Here is a 21,129-nt window from a genome sequence, read left to right on the forward strand (position 1 = left end):
GTTAGAATGGGCACAGACAGTGTGGAGGGAGGAGAGCAGAGTTGACAGTGCTGTGAGGTGAAAGCTGCAGCATGTCACACACCACTCTGGATCTGTGCCGGCTATCAGGGTATTATTGCCTGATGTGTAGAATAGATGCAGAAAGGTGTTTGTAATGACCCACAGCTTTGCTCTCCTCACTTTACTCCCCTTGCTTGTAATCACAGCAGTTGCCAACCGTGTGATCTGGAGAGGACAGCCGAGCTGTGTTGTCATTACATTGCTTACCATAATATCACAGAGAGAGAGAGAAAATTCTAAGCTTCTCTAGGTGTGTTTTTTTCTTTTTGTCCTCTGTGTGATGCCTCATGCTTATGACTGACCAAAATGATGCACAAAAAAAGTGAAACCTCCAGTGAAGAATCTCGGCTAGGGACCCTTTAGTTATAGTGTAAATTTAACATATAAACTTGAAACGTTAATACCTCTACAAAACAAAGATGAAAATTAAAAAAATAAATTTAAAAAATCTGAAAAAATAGATTTTTTTTCAGCTCTTTGCCACCATTCCTTAATTATCCTGGGAGCCACATTCCCTTGTAAAGACCAGCACAAATGATCACTAATTGTATCTATCTACACAACACAGTAGAGACACAGACAAGTGAGTGAACCCACAGGGAAAACCCCATGATGGGAATAAATGGTACAGTGAAGAAGAAGAGTTTTGTCAATACAAAGTTAGATACACATGATCGACTATTCTGATTGGAGTCTTTGGATCGCCAAACAAACACACTTGACGCGCTTTTCACAAACTTATGCTTCATCATATACCGTATACGTTTTTAAGTTCTATTTAATAAAAGATGCATTTTCTTCATTGTTGCAACTACCTTAATTCCGATTGTATTTATTTATTTATTTTTTTAAACACCGTAAATTTATTATCATGACACTTTTATTTATTCTTAAACCTAAATGTTCTCTGTCCTACTGACAATGACCACAGTCCTGGAACCCGTTAACTCCACTTTAATCTCTGTGCTTGACACAGGAGAGAGTTGTGTGTAGGGGGCTGGCTAACTGCACATTTTAATAATTAATCCAGTCTATGGGGCTTTAACAGAGAAGGGAACTGGCTTAGCTATTAATGTAATCAAATCAACCAGCCCCCTTCACACAGATCTCTGGTCACTTATCTGCACATGAAATTCTCTCTTGTGTCAAACACAGGACTGTAAGTGGATTGTTGATTTTGGGCAATCGGTGGACATTTGGAAATAAAAGAATATTGGGACTTTTTATAATATATATATTTTTTAACATTAAAGAGAGGGCTGGTAAACATTTCTTGGGCAATCAACTGATTGAAAAATTAATCTAGCTGTAGGCTATAATGGTTGATAACTGAGAACGATAATACCAGCGTACTTCAACTCGACAATTAATGTTACTTTCTCAGTCTCGCCACAGAACAGGACCATGAAACCATTGTTCTTTTCATGTCAACCAAGCCATTTTTCTCTAGAGGAGTCATCCTTCTGGGAGAGAGCAGTCTACGGATATGACTTGACTTTATCGAATTGACTCGGTACCAGGCTGTAATCGTTATGTAGATCTATCTGCTATAGCCGACCAACCTCAGAGAATGGTATAATTGTTTGGGGGTGGAAGCTTGAGTACGGGTCAATGCCGAGTGACCCAAAACGCCACTATTAAATTCCCAATTCTGTTGTCCTACTTCTGTTATGTTGCTTCTGAAGAGCAGACTGGATCTACTTCTAAAGGCTTTTTATCCCTCGTACTACAAGGAAAATGTCTTTGGAGTTGAGTTTAGTCTTCCAACTGATAACAGGGCAACTTGTGGCGCAAGGCCATAACGTAACCGATGGGGGATTGTTCTTTGTTCCCTACAATCATTCATACATATATAGTAAATAAAGGTCCTTAATGTTATATTTACTGTTTTCTATATATTTCACCAGCATCCCATTTATCAGTATTTCTATTATACCATATTCTTACCTATTTATCCCTATTTTTCACCCCACCTGCCCTCGGTAATCAGGACTATTTTATACGATCAACGTGTACAGAAAAAATCTGAATTTAAAAAAAAACACACACTTGAAAGGGTGTCCAATAGCGATGAGCGAGCATGCTCGGGTGTTATCAGAGTATCTGGGGAGTGCTCGTATATTATGTGCCTGTCCCTGCAGATGCATGATATGCACACATGCAGAGGTTTCCTGTTTGTTAGGGAATCCCCACATGTGCTGTCTCTGTCTAACAGCCGGAAATCATGCAGCCGCAGGGAGTCGAACATAATATACGAGCACGTTCGCTCATCACCAGTGTCCAATACTGAACATTGCCTTCAATGCTATAGTATAGTCCCTCATATAAAATAAATAGACACATGCCTCCCTGACCGGCGCCGTTCCAGCGATATCTGTGGTGACATTATTTATCTTGAGCGCTGCAGCTTTCACAATTCCGTCAGACGGATCTCACAAAAAAGACACCCTCATTAATTATTCAGAGATGCATTCATGGAGTTTGACGACAAAGGATAAGTTTTGTAAAATATGCATAAAATGAATGTATGTAGCATTGTCTGACCCAAGCCAAAAATTGGTACACAATACCTAAAAAAAAAAAAAAAGTGATACCGTACATTTAGTAAGTGCACCCCCATCCCTATATACTGTACCCCCTGACTATTGCAGCTCTCTTAATGTGCTCTAAGGTCACGCCAAGCTAATTGCATTCTGTCCCCATTGACCTTACAACTCTCTCTGTTGATTGCCATTTAACCCCATTGTATTTAGTTGTAAATGTTTTTATTATTATTGAAATGTTCCTAATAAATTACTAATACGTATACTGCTTTTTCCTGAGTGCGGCTTTTCCATGGTAGAAACCTTGCCAAGTAGAATAAAATCATTTTTTGTACGGGCGGCGAGCGGACCTTCATTTTATAATCTCGTGGGCATCAGTGAGCACCACATGTCTTGTCGCTCGGGTTCTGCAGCAAAAATAAAATTAACAAAATAGCAATAATCTATAAAGCTCCCGAGTGACAGATCTACAATGCGGCCACGTAAGTCTCCGATGCAGCAAGGAAAGCAGTGGCAGCTCTGCACAAAGACATTTTAGGTAAAGAGCGAGCGCCAAACCGGCCTTTTCTATTGTTGTCTTCAGTGATGGATTTACTTGTCGGAGAGGCAGCATCTCCCCATCAGAGCTCTGCAATTGTTTGCCGTGACATTCATTAGGACGTATGATGAGGTCAAGGTCAGGAGGGAGGTGCGCGAGGCTTTCCTTACCTGTCCTAGAGGCGGCTACTGTGTGACTCATCTACGTTATCGCTTGTAGAATTAGCAATCATACCTTTTATGTATTTGTAGATCAATAACATTCTATCCACCTTTTTCATGTATATTATATCTTGATCTCAATCTGTATTAGATATGAAAGAGATAGATATCACAACCACATATGTTACATACACAGTATAATGACCCCCTATGCACAGTATGATGGCCCCCACGCACAGTATGACGGCCCCCACGCACAGTATGACGGCCCCCACGCACAGTATGATGGGCCCCCACGCACAGTATGATGGGCCCCCACGCACAGCATGATGGCCCCCACGCACAGCATGAAGGCCCCCACGCACAGCATGACGGCCCCCACGCACAGTATGACGCCCCCCACGCACAGTATGACGCCCCCCACGCACAGTATGACGCCCCCCACGCACAGTATGACGCCCCCCACGCACAGTATGACGGCCCCCACTCACAGTATGACGGCTCCCACGCACAGTATGACGGCTCCCACGCACAGTATGACGGCCCCCACGCACAGTATGAGGGCCCCCACGCACAGTATGAGGGCCCCCACGCACAGTATGATGGGCCCCCACGCACAGTATGATGGCCCCCACGCACAGTATGATGGGCTCCCACGCACAGTATGATGGGCTCCCACGCACAGTATGATGGTCTCCCACGCACAGTATGATGGTCTCCCACGCACAGTATGATGGGCTCCCACGCACAGTATGATGGGCCACCACGCACAGTATGATGGGCCACCACGCACAGTATGATAGCCCCCACGTACAGTATGAGGGCCCCCACGCACAGTATGATGCCCCCCAGCACAGTATGATGGCCCCCACATCCCTACACATAGATGTCATTTAATCCTGCATGTTCGTTCAGACAGCGACTATCTTGCCACCTGTTTCCAGCATAGAACTGCAACTACTCGTCTTTGCTTGAAGATTCTTGCGTGAATCTACATTTCTTTGATTTTTTTTTTTTGCATTGGTGAAATATTCAATTAAACAACTACAAGAAGGAAGCACTATCTGTATAACACTAGGGGGCCAAGTGTAATCAAGAACAAAACGTGAAAACTCCGCTAAAAACGCGAATCTGTAATAGATATGCATTAAAATTCTATTACACCCACAATGGCTTCGGGAATACAGAACCAAAGAGAAAAAATACTTGCAAATATATACCCAATGACAAAAACTTGATGCAGTGGGAGGATGGTCAAAGAGATATGAGGTGTCTGCGAGTGGGAAAAAAGTAGGGCTCGATGTGCCTCGGGCATAAATCTGTGTCACACAGGGGTTAAGAAACTCGAATATGGCGCTGTTATAAAGCTATCACATGTAAAAGGTAGATATGCAATCCATCACTAGGAAAAAGGAAGTTAAGATCTTTCCGTACTGCACCCTGGGAGGAAGCCCTTCCTACCCGCAGAGATTGACACCCTAAAATGTGTCAATATATAAAACGTACCTTCCATATAAACATCCTGTAAGGAACATGCCTGCCTTCCATTTGGGAGCATCTGACACACTCACCTGCAGTCCTCCTACTACTAATCTATAACCAAAGCCCCCTGAGGAGCCTCTAAATGCTGGAGGGGACGCGCTGTATCATTTAGATAAGTAGCATTTGTGAGGACGATGTTCATCACTCTTTACCCACCTATATATTCCTTATACCCTCTGACCACCTCTCCCAGCGTGTCATCTTGACATCCTTAGGTATAGACCTTTTGCAATTTGTTTTTAACTTTGATTTTCTTTGTTCGGACCTATTGTGGGTTTAATAGGATTTAATGCATAGCCATAAAATATTAGTGTTTTTGTAATTGATGAAATATTTAATTAAAACCTAAATGAATAAAAAACAAACAAACAATGTAACATAATGTAGAGTGTAACAAAGCTAGAAGGACTGAGCTGGGATCATTTCATGTTTATCATCCCTCGGTGTTTTTAACGCTTACTAGTTAGTCTTTCTACACTCTTCTACGACCTTCAGGTAGAGACTTATAGTTCATATCCTGTACCGAATGAACAAAGTCATATGCACAAATGAATTGCAGCTCCATTTTGGAGGGTTAATTTGACATCTAGTGGGATGGATGAGAAATCTATATTTCTATTTATGTGCTGAAATAGATTGTCATTTAGCTGATGAATGTGTACATTTGTGATATAGAGCTAAAATACTGCTGAATAGAGGAGAGGACGAGGTAGCTGCACAGAAACAATGCATATACACGTGAGGGGAACCATACAATAGAGGCTCGGACTGGCCGTCGGGAACAGGTGAAATCCCCTGGTAGGCCGCCGCTATGAATGAGGGCTAATGAGCACTGCTAATAAACCTGATCCACAATTTACAGGAAAAGTTATAATCTAACAACCAAACTAGCCATATTAATGTTACATAGAAGAAAAAATACATTTGAGTTCTAGGGTTAGGATGGATGGATAGATAGATAGATAGATAGATAGATAGATAGATAGATAGATAGACAGTACAGACCAAAAGTTTGGACACACCTCATTTAAAGATTTTTCTGTATTTTCATGACTATGTAAATTGTACATTCATACATTTATACTTCACAAAAAAGTGTGAAACAACTGAAATTATGTCTTATATTCTAGGTTCTTCAAAGTAGCCACCTTTTGCTTTGATGACTGCATTGCACACTCTTGGCATTCTCTTGATGAGCTTCAAGAGGTAGTTACCGGGAATGGTCTTCCAACAATCTTGAAGGAGTTCCCAGAGATGCTTAGCACTTGTTGGCCCTTTTGCCTTCACTCTGTGGTCCAGTTCACCCCAAACCATCTCGATTGGGTTCAGGTCTGGTGACTGTGGAGGCCAGGTCATCTGGCGTAGCACCCCATCACTCTCCTTCTTGGTCAGATAGCCCTTACACAGCCTGGAGGTGTGTTTGGGGTCATTATCCTGTTGAAAAATAAATGATGGTCCAACTAAACGCAAACCGGATGGAATAGCATGCCGCTGCAAGATGCTGTGGTAGCCATGCTGGTTCAATATGCCTTCATTTTTGAATAAATGTCCAACAGTGTCACCAGCAAAGCTCCCCCACACCATCACACCTCCTCCATGCTTCACAGTGGGAACCAGGCATGTAGAGTCCATCCGTTCACCTTTTCTGCGTCGCACAAAGGCACGGTGGTTGGAACCAAAGATCTCAAATTTGGACTCATCAGACCAAAGCACAGATTTCCACTGGTCTAATGTCCATTCCTTGTGTTCTTTAGCCCAAACAAGTCTCTTCTGCTTGTTGCCTGTCCTTAGCAGTGGTTTCCTAGCAGCAATTTTACCATGAAGGCCTTCTGCACAAAGTCTCCTCTTAACAGTTGTTGTAGAGATGTGTCTGCTGCTAGAACTCTGTGTGGCATTGACCTGGTCTCTAATCTGAGCTGCTGTAAACCTGCGATTTCTGAGGCTGGTGACTCGGATAAACTTATCCTCAGCAGCAGAGGTGACTCTTGGTCTTCCTTTCCTGGGGCGGTCCTCATGTGAGCCAGTTTCTTTGTAGCGCTTGATGGTTTTTGCCACTGCACTTGGGGACACTTTCAAAGTTTTCCCAATTTTTCAGACTGACTGACCTTCATTTCTTAAAGTAATGATGGCCTCTGTTTTTTCTTTACTTAGCTGCTTTTTTCTTGCCATAATACAAATTCTAACAGTCTATTCAGTAGGACTATCAGCTGTGCATCCACCAGACTTCTGCACAACACAACTGATGGTCCCAACCCCATTTATAAGGCAAGAAATCCCACTTATTAAACCTGACAGGGCACACCTGTGAAGTGAAAACCATTCCCGGTGACTATCTCTTGAAGCTCATCAAGAGAATGCCAAGAGTGTGCAAAGCAGTCATCAAAGCAAAAGGTGGCTACTTTGAAGAACCTAGAATATAAGACATATTTTCAGTTGTTTCACACTTTTTTGTTAGGTATATAATTCCACATGTGTTAATTCATAGTTTTGATGCCTTCAGTGTGAAGTTACAATTTTCATAGTCATGAAAATACAGAAAAATCTTTAAATGAGAAGGTGTGTCCAAACTTTTGGTCTGTGCTGTATATATATATAATATATTACTGTAATATTTATGTAATATTGGCTATAGGAAATAACAGAAATAAAAATAGAGAGGGGCACCATTTTAGTCTGGTGAGGCTCCAAAGGAAAAAGTTTCAGAAGTCCTGATTTACGTAACTGTCCATTAAATCTAAGGTGATCCAAAGTAATTTGCTGATCAAGTTTGCAATATAGAAGTATGGAGTCCATAGCTCCAATTTTCAAATGCCAAGCTCCAAATTCCTTTAACATGTACATAATAAATGGTAAACTAGTGAATGGAGCACAGGGAACGTTGACGTACACGTTGGTTAAAGCTCCTATGTTAGCCTAAGCATACAGACTTATTTTGTGCTATTTTTTATGGGTTTTTTTTCTGCTTTTGTTGACATATTTTAAGAAAAATTAGGGTAGATTTTCAAAAATGTTGCTTTTTGTAAAAAAAAAAACCAGTGATGAGGCGTCAACATTTTTTAGCTGGTTAAGGCCCCAAAAATATTGGTAATCTATGCTTTAAGAGAAAAAAAACAAATATGTAAATGGAAAATAAAATTTATGAAATGGAGTACAGTACCTCTCATGTATTTCCAGTCCCATAACTAACCCTAATTTCTCATGGCCCAAGGTAAAGTAAGAAATTCCGGTCCTGTAACCTGTCCAATTGATGGGCTTAGGATTTCTTCATCTTGGACAGATGGTCCCTGTGGGTGTTGAATTATCCATGCCTCTATTAATATTTAATGGGAAGAAGTGCGGTGATCACTCCCTCAATTTGTAATCGTCCTGTTCGTATACTCTACTGGTTTAGGTGATAGAGAGGCGAAGTGAGAGGTCACACGGATTCCCAGTATTCGGAGACTTGCTAATTTGTGCTGCTCTATATAATACACTTATTGACAAAAATTCGTTTGGTGCCCACAAGGAACGGACCCATGTGCTAGTGAGGGCCCAGAACGGACCCATGTGCTAGTGAGAGCCCAGAACGTACCCATGTGCTAGTGAGAACCTAGAACGGACCCATGTGCTAGTGAGAGCCCAGAACGGACCCATGTGCTAGTGAGAGCCCAGAACGGACCCATGTGCTAGTGAGGGCCCAGAACGGACCCATGTGCTAGTGAGAGCCTAGAACGGACCCATGTGCTAGTGAGAGCCAAGAACGGACCCATGTGCTAGTGAGAGCCCAGAACGGACCCATGTGCTAGTGAGAGCCCAGAACGGACTCATGTGCTAGTGAGAGCCCAGAACGGACCCATGTGCTAGTGAGAGCCCAGAGCGGACCCATGTGCTAGTGAGGGCCCAGAACGGACCCATGTGCTAGTGAGAGCCCAGAACGGACCCATGTGCTAGTGAGAGCCCAGAACGGACCCATGTGCTAGTGAGCCCAGAACGGACCCATGTGCTAGTGAGTGCCCAGAATGGACCCATGTGCTAGTGAGAGCCCAGAACGGACCCATGTGCTAGTGAGAGCCCAGAACGGACCCATGTGCTAGTGAGAGCCCAGAACGGACCCATGTGCTAGTGAGAGCCCAGAACGGACCCATGTGCTAGTGAGAGCCCAGAACGGACCCATGTGCTAGTGTGAGCCCAGAACGGACCCATGTGCTAGTGAAAGCCCAGAACGGACCCATGTGCTAGTGTGAGCCCAGAACGGACCCATGTGCTAGTGAGAGCCCAGAACGGACCCATTTGCTAGTGAGAGCCCAGAATGGACCCATTTGCTAGTGAGAGCCCAGAACCTACCCATGTGCTAGTGAGCCCAGAACGGACCCATGTTCTAGTGAGAGCCCAAAGGTCCCTCTGCTACATAAGACACCAGTATTGGGTCTTGTTCGCATTGAACGCACTTGCAGAGGATATCCCATCTGGAATCGGCTGCATTTTATTGTACCAATTTAGTGGATGAATGTTTGAGATCTCATCCATGCTCTAGAGAAAACCTGCAGCATAAATTGACCGGTGTTGTGGATCTGATATCTGCAAGATGTAAATTTATGCTGCAAGTATTCACCGAGGATTTACGGTGCAAAGGTGACATACCATTATAAATGTTGCAGATATTGAGCTGGGACCCAGAAGCTTTGTTACCGTATGCCTCTGAAGCATGTACTGTATTAAGTACATTATCAATAGGTTTATTAAACTAAATGAAGAATGTGATCTAAATGCGACATTGTATTCAAAATAGGTAAATATCTCCAAACTTAAAAGTTAGGAAAGGGGCACACATACTTCTACCGCAATTTTTATATCGCACTAAGCCACATCCAAAACCCCGCTCAGTCCTTTATATGTGCCAACAACGAAATATTGCTCCTAGTGAAGCCTATTCATGTTCTCCCACAGTGCAATACACAGTATGATGCCCCCACAGTACATTCGTTCCACACCCAGCATGATGTCTCCACATTGCCCCAACACACAGTATGATTACCCAACAGCCTCCCCCACGTTATCATTCCCTTCACCCACAGTATGATGTCTCCACATTTCCAAGCACACAGTATGATGCCCACTGTCCCCCTCCCACCCCAATCACAATATTATACCGTTAAGAGTGCCCAACATGGGGGCTATGTCTCCACACACAGTATGATGTCCCCCGCTCACAGTATGATGGTCTTTGCACACTCAGTGTGATGGTCCCCACACACAGTATGCTGTCCCTGCACACTCACAGTATGATGTCCTCGCACACTCACAGTATGATGGTCCTCGCACACTCACAGTATGATGGTCCTCGCACACTCACAGTATGATGGTCCCCACACACAGTATGATGGTCCCCGCACACTCACAGTATGATGGTCCCCGCACACTCACAGTATGATGGTCCCCGCACACTCACAGTATGATGGTCCCCGCACACTCACAGTATGATGGCCCCCGCACACTCACAGTATGATGTCCCCGCACACTCACAGTATGATGTCCCTGCACACTCACAGTATGATGTCCCTGCACACTCACAGTATGATGGTCCCCACACACAGTATGATGGTCCCCGCACACAGTATGATGGTCCCCGCACACTCACAGTATGATGGCCCCCGCACACAGTATGGTGGTCCCCACACACAGTATGATGGTGCCCGCACACTCACAGTATGATGCCCACTGTCCCCCTCCCACCCCAATCACAATATTATACCGTTAAGAGTGCCCAACATGGGGGCTATGTCTCCACACACAGTATGATGTCCCCCGCTCACAGTATGATGGTCTTTGCACACAGTATGATGGTCCCCACACACAGTATGATGTCCCTGCACACTCACAGTATGATGGTCCCCGCACACTCACAGTATGATGGCCCCCGCACACTCACAGTATGATGTCCCTGCACACTCACAGTATGATGGTCCCTGCACACACACAGTATGATGTCCCCGCACACTCACAGTATGATGGCCCCCGCACACTCACAGTATGATGGTCCCCGCACACTCACAGTATGATGGTCCCCACACACAGTATGATGGTCCCCACACACAGTATGATGGTCCCCGCACACTCACAGTATGATGGCCCCCGCACACTCACAGTATGATGTCCCTGCACACTCACAGTATGATGGTCCCTGCACACACACAGTATGATGTCCCCGCACACTCACAGTACGATGGCCCCCGCACACTCACAGTATGATGGTCCCTGCACACTCACAGTATGATGTCCCCGCACACTCACAGTATGATGGTCCCCGCACACTCACAGTATGATGGTCCCCACACACAATATGATGTTCCCCACACTCAGTATGATGGTCCCCGCACACTCACAGTATGATGGTCCCCGCACACTCACAGTATGATGGTCCCCGCACACTCACAGTATGATGGTCCCCACACACTCACAGTATGATGGTCCCCGCACACTCACAGTATGATGGTCCCCCCACACTCACAGTATGATGGCCCCCGCACACTCACAGTATGATGGTCCCCACACACTCACAGTATGATGTTCCCCACACTCAGTATGATGGTCCCCGCACACTCACAGTATGATGGTCCCCGCACACTCACAGTATGATGTCCCCGCACACTCACAGTATGATGGTCCCCGCACACTCACAGTATGATGGTCCCCACACACAATATGATGTTTCCCACACTCAGTATGATGGTCCCCGCACACAGTATGATGGTCCCCGCACACTCACAGTATGATGTCCCCGCACACTCACAGTATGATGGTCCCTGCACACTCACAGTGTGATGGTCCCCACACACTCACAGTATGATGGTCCCCGCACACTCACAGTATGATGTTCCCCACACTCAGTATGATGGTCCCCGCACACTCACAGTATGATGGCCCCCGCACACTCACAGTATGATGGTCCCCGCACACTCACAGTATGATGGTCCCCGCACACTCACAGTGTGATGGTCCCCACACACTCACAGTATGATGGTCCCCGCACACTCACAGTATGATGTTCCCCACACTCAGTATGATGGTCCCCGCACACTCACAGTATGATGGCCCCCGCACACTCACAGTATGATGGTCCCCGCACACTCACAGTATGATGGTCCCCGCACACTCACAGTATGATGGCCCCCGCACACTCACAGTATGATGGTCCCCGCACACTCACAGTATGATGGTCCCCGCACACTCACAGTATGATGGTCCCCGCACACTCACAGTATGATGTTCCCCACACTCAGTATGATGGTCCCCGCACACTCACAGTATGATGGCCCCCGCACACTCACAGTATGATGGTCCCCGCACACTCACAGTATGATGGTCCCCGCACACTCACAGTGTGATGGTCCCCACACACTCACAGTATGATGGTCCCCGCACACTCACAGTATGATGTTCCCCACACTCAGTATGATGGTCCCCGCACACTCACAGTATGATGGTCCCCGCACACTCACAGTATGATGGTCCCCGCACACTCACAGTATGATGGCCCCCGCACACTCACAGTATGATGGTCCCCGCACACTCACATTATGATGGTCCCCGCACACACACAGTATGATGTCCCTACACACTCACAGTATGATGTCCCTGCACACACACAGTATGATGGTCCCTGCACACTCACAGTATGATGTCCCTGCACACTCACAGTATGATGGTCCCCGCACACTCACAGTATGATGGCCCCCGCACACTCACAGTATGATGGTCCCCGCACACTCACAGTATGATGGTCCCCGCACACTCACAGTATGATGGCCCCCGCACACTCACAGTATGATGGTCCCCGCACACTCACATTATGATGGTCCCCGCACACACACAGTATGATGTCCCTACACACTCACAGTATGATGTCCCTGCACACACACAGTATGATGGTCCCTGCACACTCACAGTATGATGTCCCTGCACACTCACAGTATGATGTCCCTGCACACTCAGTATGATGGTCCCCGCACACTCACAGTATGATGGCCCCCGCACACTCACAGTATGATGGTCCCCGCACACTCACAGTATGATGGTCCCCGCACACTCACAGTATGATGGTCCCCGCACACTCACAGTATGATGGCACCCATAGTCCCCCGACAAGCATTACACGTGCCTGTGCGTTGTATCCCTGCTCTCCGGCTGAACTGCTCTCCGAACTAGTCTTTTTTTTATCCTTTATATAGGGAAAATTAGAAAAAAATATATTTTTTTCGTTTCTGTGTTTTAGTGTAATTAGTTCTACTAGACAACTTTGTCAGGAAATAATCCCCGCGCTCTTCCGCGTATAACGATACTGAATACTTTACTCAGCCTAGATCATTGCTATAATCCCAGGAAGAGAGGACAATTTTTTTTCTAGCTAGGGCGACAAAAACTAGTGACAATTAAATGCTTGTGGGTTTTATATAACATGTAGTCTGTGATATGAACCATAAAATCATATAAAATGTTTCCATGCGAAAGGGAATGGTCCCTGATGGTTGGTTGGGAAACAAACTTTTATTTTGTTTCTTTTTTGTAGATTTTCAATTATTGCTTACCATTATCTCCCTATTCGTAGTAATCTGCCTATAAAGGAATGCTGGGAATATTGCTTCAGCATGTTCCTCTCCCCATGGTTGAGGCTGTGATGTCATCGTGACATCTTGCAAAACAACTTCCCACCTGTTTTCATGTCAAATTGCAAACCCAAGTGTTTACTTTGAGCCTTGTATTAATTCTTTTTTGTTTAGCCATGGAGCAGATTACACACTGTCACTTTAAGAGGATCGGGCTGACCATGTCAGCGCCTATATACCATAGCTGTATCGGGCATTCGTAGCTTGAATGCAGATATGTATTTTGTTCATCTACAGGTTAAAGGAATTGCCCATTATTAGAAGCCAACCCTCTTTTCCATGGTCTGGTATTTAGTGTTGCAGCTCAGCTACATTTACTTTAAAAGGTGGAGCTGCAGTACCAGAAGCAACCAATGACTAGAGTGGCGCTGGGCCTGGAAAAGAAACATTAACTTATCTCAATCTCACCAAACGATCATTTATGTTACTTTTAATAATCGTTCACGCTGCTCATAATTTGCCAAATAAATCACTTCCCCATTTAATCCTCTGACTTTTAATAGGAATTGTAGATAGTGGTCATAAACTGGGAATATTGATGACATCCAGCGCAAAACATCGTTCGAGCCATTTTGGCAGATAATGCAAAATAGCCTTACAAAATACCGAGGTCTTAATTATAAGATAAGACTAAATTAAGTGGGTCACAATCGGCTGAACTGCCTGAGCAGTAGACAGACACGTGCTGTATACTCTGCAGCGCGGAGACTGAATGTATCATCACAGGAGGAGGCTGTATACGTATCGCACAGCTCATGATATTCCACCTATCATTCTACCTATCTTGGGTTTACACGTGCGGGAGTGTTATAAGGAGACATTCACGCTGTATAATAATCATACTTCCTTAATTTAGATTTGATGCTAAATGTGTCATTATTCACAGAATTCATTGCTTAAATCACTAGGATAAGAATACAAAGCCATCATCACCAGGAAAAACTGGTCTGCTGAGGAAACAGTTTGGGGATAATCCGTGCAAAAATAGTTTTTTAAGCCACCATGATATGACGTATTCAGGGTAGATGGAGGGGAACATGGAGGTATAGATAAGATGGATTTATAGAGCGAGGAAAGGAGGGATGGACTGATAAAGAACAGGAGGGATGGATAGGGAATGGGAGGGATGGATGGAGAAATGAAAGGATGTATGGATTTAAAAACACGGGAGGGAGGAACGCATTGAAGAGAGAGCGGGAGGGAGGGATGCATTGAGAGAGCGGGAGGGACGGATGGGGAAAGCGAGAGGAAGGGACGGATGGAGAGAGCGGGAAGGAGGGACGGATGGAGAGAGCGGGAGGAAGGGATGGATGGAGAGAGCGGGAGGGACGGATGGAGAGAGCGGGAGGAAGGGACAGACAGATGGAGAGAGCGGGAGGTAGGCATGGATGGAGAGAGTGGGAAGGAGGTATGGGGAGGGTGGGATGAATGGAGAGAGCTGGAGGGCGGGAAGGATGGATGAAGAGAGCGAGAGGGCCTGCTGGATTGGGAGAGCGGGAAGGATGGATGGAGAGAGCAGAAGGGAGGGACGGATGGAGAGAGTGGGAGAGATGGATGGAGGGAGGGACGGATGGAGCGAGCGGGAGGGAGGGACAGATGGAGAGTGCGGGAGGGTGGGACGGATGGAGAGTGCGGGAGGGTGGGACGGATGGAGAGAGCTGGAGGGCGGGAAGGATGGATGAAGAGAGCGATAGGGCCTGCTGGATTGAGAGAGCGGGAAGGATGGATGGAGAGAGCAGAAGGGAGGGACGGATGGAGAGAGCGGGAGGGAGGGACAGATGGAGCGAGCGGGAGGGAGGGACGGATGGAGAGTGCGGGAGGGACGGATGGAGAGTGCGGGAGGGTGGGACGGATGGAGAGTGCGGGAGGGTGGGACGGATGGAGAGAGCTGGAGGGCGGGAAGGATGGATGAAGAGAGCGATAGGGCCTGCTGGATTGAGAGAGCGGGAAGGATGGATGGAGAGAGCAGAAGGGAGGGACGGATGGAGAGAGCGGGAGGGAGGGACAGATGGAGCGAGCGGGAGGGAGGGACGGATGGAGAGTGCGGGAGGGACGGATGGAGAGTGCGGGAGGGTGGGATGGATGGAGAGTGCGGGAGGGTGGGATTGATGGAGAGGGAGGGACAGATGGAGAGAGCATGAGTGCCTGCTGGATTGAGAGAGCGGGAGGGAGGGACGGATTGAGAGTGCAGCAGGTAAGAACGGATTGAGAGGGAGGGATGGATTGATAGAGAGTGGTAGGGCTAGAGACAGAGTGAGGGATAGAGAGCAGTAGAAATGAATGGATGGATAAAAAGCGAGAGAGAGAGAAATAGAGAGTTGGATGAATATTTTCTAAGTCATGATATGAAGTATTCCAGATGTGTGGATAGATGGAGCATGATAGAGATTCATAGAGGTAAGATGGATATTTTCATGATATGAAGTTTTCAGTATGGATGGCTGGATAAACTTATAGAGATGGATGGTTAGAGAGAAATAGTTATGTCTAGACAGAGGCTGGATGGATAGATAGACTTGTGATGGAGAGAGATGTGTAGGTAGGTATAACCATGGATGGAAAGCTATAACAAACCAATACAAGTGAGATAAATGCACCTTTAGGCTCCGCCATTGTGGCTCCTGCCTCACTGGATATACTGTATTTTGTTTTTGTGTAACTCAGCTGCTCTCATTCACTGAATGGCGCCATGTAGCGATAACCTCATGTTACATAGATAAATATGAGAAGGATATAACATGGGTAAGGGATGGATATTGGAAAGAATATAACAGGTGGTTAGATATGCGAGACGGATATGTTAAGTTTGGCATTGTTGTTGCTGCTTTAAGGACAAGGACTTACTGTTGTTATTTCAGATCATTGTTACATAAGCAGAGACAAGTGATCTGAGCTATAAAGCTGGATGCAATTAAAAGCTATCGGTAATTAAACCATTGACTGAAGTGAACATATTTTCAACGCAAAGAAAAGCTGCGGAAATATATGTACACTGGCATCGTTTTCCAAGCCGGGTTCTTCATATGTCTCAGCAAACAGATTCCTCACTTTCATCACTTAATCTCAATATACACTATAGATGGCTGTCGGGTGAACACTTATTTTCTTGCCCCCGTCCCCATGTGATGCCAAGGGCATGTTATAATCCAGTGGCCCAACTCTTCTCTATTGGACATCTACAATTGGGGGGGTGATGGTCCGCCAGTCCGGACCTCACTGCCGTCCCTTGCGTTGCGTAAAAATGCTTAATTCACACAACAAAAACATGTCCAGGAATTATCAGTATCTTGTCCTTGATATGAGCAGAAGAAAGTTGTTCTTTTTTTTTTTTTTTTTTTCAAATGCTACAATTTTTCTAAAATAAATTAAATAATCTTCATTAAGCGAAGTCGTATCATTGTGTATAAAAGGTCACATGCAGATCCATGTGCCTCGATGGTTACAGACTAGTGATGAGCGAGTGTACTCGTTGCTGGGGTTTTCCCGAGCACGCTCGGGTGATCTCCGAGTATTTGTTAGTGCTCGGAGATTTAGTTTTCCTTGCGGCAGCTGGATGATTTGCAGCTACTAGACAGCTTGATTACATGTGGGGATACCCTAGAAACTAGGCAACCCCCACATGTACTCAGCCTGGCTAGTAGCTAGTAATCATCCAGCTGCTGCAAGGAAAACTAAATCTCCGAGCACTAACAAATACTTGGAGACCACCCAAGCGTGCTCAGGAAAACCCGAGCAACGAGTACACTCGCTCATCACTATTACAGACTGCAAACCAACCCTATGTAATGTCACATTGAAGTTGCGTGAAACCCTCTGCACTGCCCCATCTTCTTTCTAAACAAGATAAGATACAAGTGAATAAACGCACCCATGCACAATTAGATACATCATCCGAATCTGCCGGTTCGACCGACCATCTAATTGTATAAGGGCCTCCCTACAGATTATGTGGCCGGGACATAAGGATCAAGTAGTTGGAAGTAACTTACTCGATACTTTGGCTTGGCAGAGAGATAAGCCAAAGCCTTCTGATTCCTTCTTGTATACAACCCAGAAATAAGTTGTTTCTGTGTATGGTGGAGACAGGAGAGCTAGAAGTCAGCTGAGCTATCCTTCAGCTAATGGCTATCTAAGGCCTGTCCCACACGTCCAGATATTTCCGGTACCAGAAAAATCGGTACCGGAGTTATCCGTGTCCGTGTGCTCACGTGGCACATCAGTGTGGCACACGTGCGGCAGCCGTGTGCCGACTGGGTACCACACGGACCGTGCAGGAGACAGCGCTACAGTAAGCGTTGTCCCCCCCGCTGTGTTGCTGAAGCCGCCATTCATTTCTTCTCTCCAGCAGCGTTCGCTGGAGAGAAGGAATGAAAAATCGTTGTTTTTTTATTTTTTTTGTGTTTAAAATAAATATCCTTGTCACCACCCCCCTCCCACCCCCTGTGCGCCCGCCCGCTGGAAATAAAATACTCACCCGGCTCCCTCGATGCTTCCTCTCAGTGCCGCAGCTTCTTCCTGTATGAGCGGTCACGTGGTACCGCTCATTACTGTGATGAATATGCGGCTTCACCCCTATGGGAGGTGGAGCCGCATATTCATCACTGTAATGAGCGGCACCACGTGACCGCTCATACAGGACAAGCTGCGACGCTGAGAGGAAGCATCGAGGGAGCCGGGTGAGTATTTTATTTCCAGCGGGCGGGCGCACAGGGGGTGGGAGGGGGGTGGTGACAAGGATCTTTATTTTAAACACAAAAAAATTAAAAAAACAATGATTTTTCATTCCTTCTCTCCAGCGAACGCTGCTGTAGAGAAGAAATGAATGGTGGCTTCAGCACCACAAGCTGGGGGGACACCGCTTACTGTAGCGCTGTCTCCTGCACGGCACACAGACTGCACACGGACAGCATCCATGTGCGGTACGTGTTTTACATGGACCCATTGACTTTAATAGGTCCGTGTGATCCGTGCGCTCCCATGAACACTGACATGTCTACGTGTTTTGCACACGGACACACGGTCCGTGAAAACACGCTGACATGTGCAGAGACACATTGATTTTAATGTGTCTACGTGAGTCAGTGTCTCCGGTACGTGAGAAAACTGTCACCACACGTACCGGAGCCACTGACGTGTGAAACCGGCCTAATGTGTATGGCTAGCTTTACTCATAGCATAGAAAAGTTTTTGAAAAAAAAAAAGTAACTTTTTTACATGTTTTTTTTTTTTTTAACTTGCGTTAAAAAATCTGTTTCATATCTGTGCCAAAATCACATCAAATACGTGGGAGAACACATAAAAGAAAAGCAGCAAGCACACCATAATCAAAGAAGATTGTTATTGCGTCATGTGGTATGGACACCTGCAGAAAAAAAGCAGCAGAGAGAATGCAATATTTGCGCTATGTATGAACATGGCCTCAGCATTAGGCCGCCGTCACACTAGCGAGTTTTACGGACGTAAGAGCGCATAAAATACGTCCGTAAAAGACGCTTAACAAACGGCCCAATTATTCCCAATGGGTCAGGTCCTATCAGCCGTATAAAACGCATCCGTAATATACGCCTTTCTACGGCCGTACAAAATCGCAGCATGCTGCGTTTGTCAGCGTATTGCACAAAAAATACGCCAATGAAAGTCTATGGGGGCGAGAAAAATACGGATTCCACACGGACCAGCAGTGTGACTTGCGAGAAATATGCAGCGGTGTTAGAGAAAAGCTGGTAATTCAAATGCCGGCTTCTCATTTCTCCTTCCCAAACCCGACAGGATATGAGACATGGTTTACATACAGTAAACCATCTCATATCCCCTTTTTTTTTTTTTTGCATATTCCACACTACTAATGTTAGTAGTGTGTATGTGCAAAATTTGGGCGCTGTAGCTTGTAAAATAAAGGGTTAAATCGCGGAAAAAATTGGCGTGGGCTCCCGCGCAATTTTCTCCGCCAGAGTGGTAAAGCCAGTGACTGAGGGCAGATATTAATAGCCAGGAGAGGGTCCATGGTTATTGGCCCCCCCCTGGCTACAAACATCTGCCCCCAGCCACCCCAGAAAAGGCACATCTGGAAGATGCGCCTATTCTGGCACTTGGCCACTCTCTTCCCACTCCCGTGTAGCGGTGGGATATGGGGTAATGAAGGGTTAATGCCACCTTGCTATTGTAAGGTGACATTAAGCCAGATTAATAATGGAGAGGCGTCAATTATGTCACCTATCCATTATTAATCCAATTGTCTGAAAGGGTTAAAAAACACACACACACGTTATTAAAAAGTATTTTAATGAAATAAACAAACATGTTGTTTTAGTATTTTATTGCTCTCTCAATCCATCCGGAAGACCCTCGCTTGGCAAAATAATAAACCAACAATATACATACCGTCTGATGAACTGTCAGGTCCCACGAAGTAAATCCATCTGAAGGGGTTAAATCATTTTACAGGCAGGAGCTGTGCTAAAGCACTCGCTCGTGGCTGTAAAAACCCCGGGTGCTGAAAGGAAAGCAGAGTGATCTGTACTTACATTGAGTTGCGGTGAGGCGCCCTCTGGTGGATGTTCTCATGAACTGCAGCCTTGGAAAAGTTCCCACGCTCGAGTTCATATGAGTTCATCCAGCAGAGGGCGCCTCACCGCGACTCAATGTAAGTACAGATCACCCAGCTTTCCTTTCAGTACCCGGGGATTACAGGTACGAGCGAGTGCTTTAGCACAGCTCCTGGCTGTAAAATGATTTAACCCCTTCAGATGGATTTACTTCGTGGGACCTGACAGTTCATCCGAAGGTATGTATATTGTTGGTTTATTATTTTGCCAAGCGAGGGTCTTCCGGATGGATTGAGAGAGCAATAAAATACTAAAACAACCTGTTTGTTTATTTCGTTAAAATACTTTGTAATGTGTGTGTGTGTTTTTTAACCCTTTCAGACAATTGGATTAATAATGGATAGGTGACATAATTGACGCCTCTCCATTATTAATCTGGCTTAATGTCACCTTACAATAGCAAGGTGACATTAACCCTTCATTACCCCATATCCCACCGCTACACAGGAGTGGGAAGAGAGTGGCCAAGTGCCAGAATAGGCGCATCTTCCAGATGTGCCTTTTCTGGGGTGGCTGGGGGCAGATGTTTGTAGCCAGGGGGGCAATAACCATGGACCCTCTCTAGGTTATTAATATCTGCCCTCAGTCACTGGCTTTACCACTCTGGCGGAGAAAATTGCGCGGGAGCCCACGCCAATTTTTTCCGCGATTTAACCCTTAATTTTAGCAGCTACAGCACCCAAATTTTGCACATACACACTACTAACATTAGTAGTGTGGAATATGCAAAAAAAAGGGGATATGAGATGGTTTACTGTATGTAAACCATGTCTCATATCCTGTCGGGTTTGGGAAGGAGAAATGAGAAGCCGGCAATTGATTTACCGGCTTTTCACATATATCGTGCTGAATTAAATATAAATACAGAATATATATATATATATATGTGTCTCAATGACATATATATATATATATATATATATATATATATATATATATATATATATATATATATACTGTATATATATACTGTATATATGTTTTACCGAACATTTGAGCACATAAATCCATTAGATGTCGGTTTTGCAAGCCTGCGAG

The 21,129-nt window shown here is 45.5% G+C and overlaps 2 protein-coding genes across 3 annotated transcripts in view; one reads left to right on the forward strand and one right to left on the reverse strand.

Annotated features, from left to right (window-relative positions):
* DOCK1 (dedicator of cytokinesis 1) overlaps positions 1 to 21,129 on the forward strand; it is a 478,132-nt gene that overhangs the window by 198,843 nt on the left and 258,160 nt on the right. The gene's annotated exons all lie outside the window — the stretch shown is intronic.
* The window catches only part of INSYN2A (inhibitory synaptic factor 2A), a 70,535-nt gene that overhangs the window by 17,032 nt on the left and 32,374 nt on the right, over positions 1 to 21,129 (reverse strand). The gene's annotated exons all lie outside the window — the stretch shown is intronic.

This window comes from Ranitomeya variabilis, chromosome 4 (assembly GCF_051348905.1).
Source record: "Ranitomeya variabilis isolate aRanVar5 chromosome 4, aRanVar5.hap1, whole genome shotgun sequence".
NCBI lineage: Eukaryota > Metazoa > Chordata > Amphibia > Anura > Dendrobatidae > Ranitomeya > Ranitomeya variabilis.